This window comes from Ictidomys tridecemlineatus, chromosome 2 (assembly GCF_052094955.1).
Source record: "Ictidomys tridecemlineatus isolate mIctTri1 chromosome 2, mIctTri1.hap1, whole genome shotgun sequence".
NCBI lineage: Eukaryota > Metazoa > Chordata > Mammalia > Rodentia > Sciuridae > Ictidomys > Ictidomys tridecemlineatus.
The window spans coordinates 110994853-111004587 of NC_135478.1; the positions used below are offsets into that span (position 1 = coordinate 110994853).

General features: G+C 38.2%; 1 pseudogene across 1 annotated transcript; it reads right to left on the reverse strand.

Moving 5' to 3' along the window:
• Positions 1–3278: 3278 nt before the first annotated feature.
• On the reverse strand, positions 3279–3772 carry LOC101958561 (immunoglobulin lambda variable 8-61 pseudogene; annotated as a pseudogene). Its single transcript, XR_013428221.1, has 2 exons — positions 3696–3772; positions 3279–3598 (listed from the first exon to the last, which is right to left on the reverse strand). The product of XR_013428221.1 is annotated as an immunoglobulin lambda variable 8-61 pseudogene (transcript).
• Positions 3773–9735: the final 5963 nt, after the last annotated feature.

Below are 9735 nucleotides of genomic sequence, written 5' to 3' on the forward strand. Positions count from 1 at the left end.
CATCGGATAAACTGACCTCTAGGCATCAGCCTCCTGTCTTAGGTTGATACCACTGCAATTGGATCATACCTGTCACTGACTACAGATTCAGCATAGAGCCATACTTGTGGATAGGTCTATGCACCAGTGGGGGGGGTCAGGTTCTTTGCCTCACCTCTGTTGGCCCCCAAATTAGGCCCCCAAATTTTGCCTGGGCTATGTAACACTTGAATGCATTGTGGAGTTTTTAAACATTGCAATGGAAATTTCACCTGTGTAAAGCTACAAGGCCTTTACTATTGTCTTATGTGTTGTACATTTGTGTGCACACTTGTGTTTTGTGTTGTATGTCTGTATGTGCTTATGTCCATATTTCATATATGAGGAGCACTCATAAAAAAATGGATCCAAATTTTTTTATTCATGTGATTTAAATGGTTTAATTTAAATTAGGTAAACAGCTGTTAAGGATTGTTATAAAGATGGTTAACAGATCTGTTTGTTTACTTTCACCTTTCCTTTTCATTATATTTAATAATTCTGTTCGGGATAATGTAATGTTACATAATTTCTTTTTAGCATCATTGCCAGAATTCCTATCTTCATCCCAGTGCTGGTGAAGACAAAGATAAAACCAAACTACAGCTTCTATGATAGTTATCACAGTAAACTGTATAAACTGATGCATCAATGAATAATAACTCAACAAGTAATGCTCAATCAAGGAGTTGATTTACTTTGGGAGGAAATGGACATATTGATAGATTCCTCCTCTTTGAAATGCTTGCAGAAATTGCCTGGACTATGTTTCACTTGTATGCATTGTGAACTATCATTTTGTGCAGCGAATTGTGGTAGTGCTGGCATATCTTTGCTGATGGTGTTACCAGTGATGCAATTTTTCCTAAGGAGCCGTCAATTGGCTTGGTGTTGTGACATTTCTGTATCCTCCTCTCTTCTGCTAGTGATGGTCTAAAATTTGGGGGTCAACAGAGATGTTGGGTTCAGATAGGGGAGTACAGAGAAGGGAATAGGCACAGACCCTGTCCTGAGGTTGAATGCATCACCAAAGCTGTTGGAGCAACCAGGAAGTACCCATCACAGGTCTTACAAGGGATCCCTCATGAAAACAAAATTTGATGTCAGTTTTCTGCCCTTAGTTAGCTCCAAGCAATGTTAATTTCTGAGGTACCTAGTCCAGGATCCTACTGTGCGAACTAGTGTCTCTCTGATGGGTACCCAGGTTCAAGGAGCCACTCATCCAGCAGAGACTCTCAGCCCTGCCTGTGGTCAGAGGATACTCCTACCCAATCCTTTCTTCCCCTGCTCCTGTCACAGGTGTCAGAACTGTGATCTGAAAGTGTCTGTTCTCCTCTGGCTCCTTTCCATTTTATCTCCTCCTAAATCATTATCTAACATTTGCATCTGCTTTTTACAGTTTTTAAACTAAAAAAAAAGTCAGTTTAGAGATAAAAGTAATTTAATGGAAAAATGGAGAAAACGAATTCTTGTTTGGTTGATTGATATAAAATTGTAAAAATTTACCATAAGATTTTTTAATAAAATTAATAATCCAAATATAACATACATATATGTATGACTACATTTAAATGTAGGTAGTATATTTACTTCTACAATCTGCCATACAAACACATGTGTGTGAGCACACACAGAGAATGACAAAAAGAAAATTAAAGAAAGAACAATTATCCTTAGAGATAATAGGTATTACTATATTTCTTTCTTGACACCAGCTTCTATATGAGTTAATTTAGATTAAGTAAATATACCTCAAAGACAATTATTATATAGACCACATCTCAAGTGGGCACTGAAATAAAATATATTATTTTATGATTTCCTATTATCACTTCATGTTTACCCAGCAACTGAAGGCATTGAAGGAATCATGTGCCCTACTCACCCATTGATACAACCATAGACCCTGACCACAAATCTGCATCCACTGGGAACACATAACTTCTTCCTGTTTCTTCAGAATTCATGGGCACACCAGCTAATTTTAGGGCCATATGGAGATGCCACAGACTCCAGCTGATATAATCTCTACAAGGAGGGAAAACTTTTAGGTTTGCCAGGAGGTTATATGTTTTAAAGACTGATTGAGAGCTCCACCAAATTACTGTTTGCAGACTAGTAAATGTACTGGAGAAACTGGTTTTTGAGTCTGCATTGTGGTGTGGTCCATTTGTACTCATGAGGACTTTTTAGTAGTTGTATTATTTATTTAAACTACAAAAAGTTAAAAATAGATTTTCAAAAGCAAGAGCAACATAAGATAGCAATAATAAATAAACATATATCCGTAACTTAGCCTTTATAGAGTTTCCTTTTTTCTCATTGTGTATTACTTCAACATAATAGTTTATAGTATCATTTTCTAATGATAAAGCAACATTTTCTAATGATAAAGCAAAAAACTAACTCATACTGAATTTTCAAACATATCTCCTTTACCTGTTTGGTCAGCATCGAGTGCAATAAGGCCTGTTCGTGTCCAAGTATAACCTTCAGTCCTGCACCTTTTTGTCCTTTCTCAGAAGAGTCAACCCAACAGATGATACAAAGTGTTTGGAAGTCGGACTTCTATGGGAATTTCTAGTAATGCATATACTAAAAATTCATATGACCCACTAAAATATGCTCACAATGAACTTTTGCAGATATACATCCCATCTTGTGGCTGACATTTGAAATTATATTGTTCATTGTTCCTTGCAATGAATTGAAATTTTTATACTTGAATAATTTAGACATGGATGGTGATTCTGTCTGCATATTAACCATAAATCACCACAACTAAATTCATAACATAATTACAAAAGCAAAATTGTATTATGTTTTAATCATAACAAATATAAAAGCAATTTTGCTGTTATAATTTAAAAGCAAAGTGAGAAATAATTTGTTCTCCATAATCAAATCAATGTATGAGAACACACTAACCATCATTTGTTAGTATTTGGAGTGAGAAGAGTCTTTAAGTAGGGGAGGATTCTCTGAATCTTCCTGATGGTTACCTATTTGAATAAGAGCTCCTCTGCTCTTCCTCCCAACCAAAGAGGGAGAGTGGAAACCTAGGCTAAAAGGATGCACACTGAGAAATGAGACAGGGTGAGGCACATGGCATGAACCACTGGTAGGACAAGGAGTCATGCAGCAGCAGCATCTTCCCATGAAAGTGCTGAAAATTTTCATCTTTTTAATCTCTCTTCACCCTGTAGAGTATAAGACATTCTGAGCACATGAAGAGGTTTTGGTTGTACTTCCCCATGGGTTCAGATCACTGTGCGAATGCCATTACCCATATAGAGTGAGCAGTAATAAACAGCCTCATCATCAGTCAGAGCCCCTGTGATGGTGAGGGCAGCTTTGTTTCCAAGGATGGAACCAGAGAATCGATCAGGGACTCCAGAAGGGCGGTTGTTTGTGTTGTAGATAAGTGGTCGAGGAGCAAGTCCTGGATTCTGCTGGTACCAGCCTGGGTAGTAACCTGTAGAGACTGACCCAGAGCTAAGCCCACAGGTGATTCTCACCGTTCCACCTGGAGACACAGAGAGTGAGGGCTCCTGGATCACAGTGGTCTGACAATCCACCACTGAAAGCAATAAGAAAGACAGTTATTGTAATTGAGAGGTCCTCCTAAAACAGTGCTTTTATGTAGGCACCCCAAGATTCAGTTACCCTCCCCTGACCTGAACCATAAGAGAGGAACACCAGTAGAACCATCATCCAGGCCATGGTGGGGATCTTCACAAGCACTTAGTGTCCTCAAACTCCTCACTTTGATTTTGGCATTTTAAGGCCTCTTCAGACCCAGATTTTTCATGCAAATCAAACTTCCTTTCTCTTCCTGCCCCAGTGTTCAGCCTGGTGTCCCCTGAAGGAGATCATGAAAAAAGCAGATGCTGGGGACTCACATAGACCAGTGACTATAGGGAACTGAGACACATGAGTCTTAGTTGATATCTTTCACAAGATTAGCTTCCTCACACTTCTTAAATCCAGGCACAAATTTCATCTTTTGAAAGTCAGTGATGGAATGAAAACAAGTGTGAATCTTCCATGTCTACCTAGTTCATCTCTTTTATCACAAACCCAGGCCTTCATGGTGAACATTTCTTTCCTCTCTAGTAAATGAATATTATCCCCTTGAGTTAACTCTCAGACCCTTTTTCTTCAGCACTGATCCCATTTTGACACTCCACAGCCAGAATTGTGGGGAGCTCCATAGCCAGGTCCAGAGACAGAGGTCTCACCCTGAGTGTGGTAACGGTCTCAAGCAGCCTCAGTAGAGCCCCAGATTGAGATTGCAGACACCCACAGCAGCAGCACAAGGTTTAGGAAGCCATCTGCCTCCACTCTAAGAAGTCATCAGTTACATGGATTTAGCACACGTATAACTACAGCGTTTGACATAAAGTATGAGATTCTTCCCAGGTTCAAAAATAAGAAAACTAAATAAAACCATGTTCCATATTCTTCAACAAAATTAAGAATACTTATGATCAAATTAATGTGGACATCTCTACCATTTTATGACACTTGCACTTTTGAAGATGATTAGAAATAACAAATGAGGATGCTTAGGGAGTTCAGAATGAAACTCCTTCAATTCCCTTTTGAAGTATGATTTTCTTCTTTAAAATAGTGGTCATAACTTCAAACTAAAATAGAATTTCTTAATTTCTCATAATTATTTTATTATATTTTCATTGTTATTATTTTTTCCTTCCAAATCAGTCACAGTTTTTGTGTGTGTGTGTGTGTTTGAAGAGAACTACTCATGATAGAAATAATGCTTCATATTAAAGTTGGTTATGGTCCTTAGTCAAAAGGATCTGATAGAGGGTCTATACATAGATTTGTTTATGTGTGTTTTTAATGCAAAGATAAAGAGGACGATCTGAAAGTTTAATGACAAAGAAATAGAAATTCTACTTTTAATACATAAAAACATTAATAATATCAGTTTTTAATTTACACTAAAACTCACTGAAAGAAAATTACAAATTATTCAGATGCAATGTAAAAACAGGAAAAACAATAGGTTAATGTATCTAACACATATTTAAATACAGATGAATTAGGAAATCACAGTGACCAGCAAATAATCCTAACTTCTAGAGTGAGCACAGTCTACCTCTGAAATTGTTCAGACATTCTCATGGAAACATTAATAAATATTTTTCTCCTGTGATGTCCACGTGGCAATAGGGGCCAGAGGTAAAATGAGGACTAGGAAACCTGGGAACAAAGAAGATTCAGGGGTACCAGGAGCTCATGTTAGCAAAGCAAAAGCAGCTCCCTTTTGTGTACAGGTGATACTGCTTGATTCAGGTAAGTGTTTAATTTGGGATGTGCATTTTATCCCTGAAGGACCACACTGATATATGCTGCAAACTTGGGGAATCCACAGTGTATTGATTAGTCCCATTGAAGTCCAATTGAGGTAGGTCCTGTGACTTCATCTTTCTACCCTACAGTGGCTCAAGTCCTGCTTCTGAGACCTTAGAGGCTATATCCCTGATTAGGACATCTGATGTTTTCTCATAAATCTTATATCTGCTGACCCTTCAAAGTCCATGTTCAGCATCCTTCACAGACTTTGCACACACAATAATAATAATAACAATAATAATAATAATAATATCCTATTTTTAGCGCAAATCCTTTCTATTGGTCAAGATAAGTCTTTCTCAGTCTAATATGGATTCCACTTCCTAACATACTGCTAAACTGTGGGTGCATTTTGAATATCTATAAAAGTCTATACATATAGGCTTCCTCTTAGGGTGGTAGTACCAGAAGGTACTACCTGGTGATAGTACATTGTGAGAGGGGTTAGGGCCTTGTGGGAAAGCATTAGTTTATTGGAGGTATGTTCACAAATATGGTGGTTATATAAAACCCTGTTTCTTCTTTCCCCCTCTAAATATCCTGGCTTAAGATGTGAGCATTCACCCTAGCTCACCCTTCCCCATCATATCATATGTTTACAAGTATCTAAAACACACTTGGCTACCCATGCCAGGCTTAAACTTACAAATCCATGCATCAAAATAAACCTCTCTTTATTTTATATGAACCATTTTTTTCTCTATGTTGTTTTAATAAAAACCAAGTAAACTAATACTCATAATGAGAATTTTTTTTTGCATTTTTGTCCATAAAATAAATGGGCTCTAATTTCCTACTTTCAGTATTGAGATCTACTCTTGCCTGTTTTCTTCTTATTTTCTCTCCAGTCTTCTTGTTTGCTTCTTTATCTAAATTTTATTCTGCCCTGTGATCATTTTTCCATTCTTCCTGGACAGAAGGCCTAAACTATCATTCAAACAGGGTGGAAAGATGAGATGAGAAGCAAGGGTGTGGGTCAAATCCTAATGCTCATGTGGCTCCTGGGAAACCAGATGCAGGAAAGTCACACTTTGTTCAGGACACTTTCTGCACAGGGATGTAAATAAAGCCTTTTTGATTTACGGCAGAGCCCTGTCCTGTCATAAATAGTGCAATATCTCCCCCTGCTGGCCTCTGGTCCTGGGTCTTCAACCCATCTCATAACCTGGCAAGAACAAATCAAATGAACCTTTCTGATTTTATTTACCTGAAAGTAAAACAACCCTGGTTTTTGTGCAGAGGACTGCTTTTTCCAGTTTCTAATGGTCTCTAGAACTCTAAATGCACTTTTTATGATACCACATATTTCAGAATTCCTGGTATATATTTGGCTATGCTTCAGTCAGGTACCTTTGGTCTTTCCCAATCTATGAAATGTTTGAACAATGTTTAAAGGCTAAAGTTCAGGAGGGGTCACAAGTCTTGGTAATTCTGTCCGTGCTGCTCTTACAGGTTTTCTTAATATCAGGTTGCTGTTTTTCTGAGAGCCTCCTTTTGTGTTCTAGCTAATCCCACTCCTCAGGTCTTTTCTTCAGATGTCTGTTTTCCCTATGAGAATCTAAGATTATCAGAGGAAAAGAGAGAAGAAAAGACAGAAAGAAAGACAAAACACAGTCTCTCAGAACACTGTTTTTCTTGCTTCCAGTAGATGGCATTGTCTATTCCTAGCTTGAGCCTCTGTATTCAGGGTGGTGGGTATAGCCAGTGTGAAAGGAAATGAGCTTCCACCAGTATCTTCCCTATTCTAGTCTCTGAGATAGAACCCAGGTGCCTGTACAGTTGTTGTTTTGCATTGATAGCTACAAGCCCCAAAAGCTTGTGGGAAATATTTTGAGTTATCGAAGCTAAGGGTGAGGGAGTTGGAAACTGGGTACCTAGATTAGCCGCAGAACCATGCTGGTAGCCACACCCCCTTTGATGGGTTTTAAGGGTTGATGGGCTTCCTTCGGACTAGCACACGGGGCAGGCCGGACTTCCTCCTCTGGTCTGGCTTGGCGGGGGCTGGGCATCTTCCTCCTCCAGTCTTCCATCAACTTTTCTTAGAAAAGTGCTTAGATCAGTAGGTCAATAATTCAATCAATACAATGAAGGTTGGATCATATCGCGCTCTATACTTACAGAGTTGTAATATAAAATTTTAACACACACGTGATCAGAAAAAAAAGAGGTGTGCATCTACACAGCAATCCACAGACCACAGAGTTCATGATGTGTCCTCAGTAGATTCAAGAAAAATTAGACAAAATGTGACAGGGTCTTGAAAGAAATTTTTAAAATGGAAGACATCATTCAGAAATAAATATATGATGTGTGTTTCTAAATATAATAGAAAACCTGACCAATATTCACAGAAAGAAAGTCAGTGGTTTTCTGGGAGGTTCTGTGAGCATGGAATTAGGGAGAATTCCCAAAGGGAAAAGTGGGCTTGTGTGCTGGTTGACAGATTCCTTGGCCTGACTGTCCTGATGTTCCCAAAGGTGTGAAACTATCTTAAAATCTGTCAAAGTTTTCACTTATGAGTGTTTTATGTTCTTCCAACTATTTCATGTTGAATAACTTATATACAATTAAGCTACAAAATCAATCACCAATATATACAATGGGGACTAAGGAAAAGAAGACACAGTTCTGGAATGACTGGAAATAGAGAAGTGGATGGTGGAACAACAATATTCCCATCAGGTGTCCAGTCAGAGATGACCAGGGTTCCACTGGATGCCTCATCACCTGAACTTAAGGGCAAAGAGATCACAGAATCCTGATCTACTCCTCAAGCTTATGAAGCAGGAATTTCTGTTTCAATGGATACATTTCCCTAGGAAAATGCTTCTGTGAATGATTCTGAGGACAGAGAATAAGAGGCTTCTCACTCAAAGGAGTGCCAGTAGATTCTGCTGGGCCTCTACTAGTGGTAGCAGAAAAAGCCAGAGACCAGGTCTGAGCAAACATGCTGGGTGTTTGCCCTCCTGACAGATGGGAAAGGGGTTCTTGTCTTATTTCCCCAAGAGCCTAGAGCACTGTGTGAGAACTGAGGCTACTGTAATAGACAGCCTCATCCTCAGGCTGGAGCCCAGTGATGGTCAATGAAGCAGAGTTGCCAGACTTGGAACCAGAGAAGCGATCAGGGAACCCTGAGTGTTGATTACTATTATAATAGAATAGATGAGGAGTTTAATGGCCATTTCTGGGAGCTGCTGATACCAGCTCACATAATTGCCACCAATATTGTTGCTGCTTCCAGTGCAGGAGATGGTGATCCTCTGTCCTGGAGTCCCAGACAGTAAGGGCTGCTGAGTCACTACGGACTGAGCCAAGGACTCTGGAAGTGAGAGAAACACAGAGAGGGTGAATTTTGTCTAGAAACAAGAGTAGAATCGGGGCCCATATCACAGGACTCCCACAATGTATCCCTCCTCCATATCTTGTCACCTGTGCACTGAACAAGGTATAGGAAGAGAAGCCAGGACCAGGCCATGATGGAGGTCATCCTGAGCTCTGCCTTCTGTTCCTGATGCTGAGCAGAGGAAGATTATTGCATGAAGTTCATTTATTAAAAAAAGAAAAAGTCAACAAATAAATAATTTAACATTTACATCTCAAAGCCCTAGAAAAAGAAGAACAAATCAAAACCAAAAGCAGTAGAAGCCAGGAAATAATTAAAATCAAAACTGAAACCAATGAAATTGAAAAAAAAAAAGAAAGAAATTGAAAAAATTGATGAAACAAAAAAGTTGGTTATTTGAAAAAATTAATAAAATTGACAGACCCTTAGCCATACTAATGGAGAGAAGTAGAGGAAAAAATCAAATTATTAGCTTAAATAATGAAAAAGGAAATATCACAACAGACACTACAGAAATACAGAAGATAATTAGAAATTAATTTGAAAATTTGTACTCCAATAAAATAGAAAATATCAAAGGCATCAACAAATTTCTAGATTCATATAATTTGCCCAAATTGGATAAGGACAATATACACAATTTAAACAGATCAATTTCAAGCAATGAAATAGAAGACACCATCAAAAGCCTACCAACCAAGAAAAACCCAGGACCAGATATATACACAGATGAGTTCTACAAGATCTTTAAGCAGGAACTAATACCAATACTCTTTAATGTATTTCAGGAAATAGAAAAAGAAGCAGTACTTCCAAACTCATTCTATGAGGCCAATATAATCCTGATTTCAAAAACAAAAACACATCATAGAAAGAAAACTTGAGACAAGTAACTCTAATGCACTTGGATACAAAAATTGTCAATAAAATACTGATAAATCAAATAAAAAATATATCAAAAAGAAAGTTCATCAAGATCAAGTGGAGTTCAT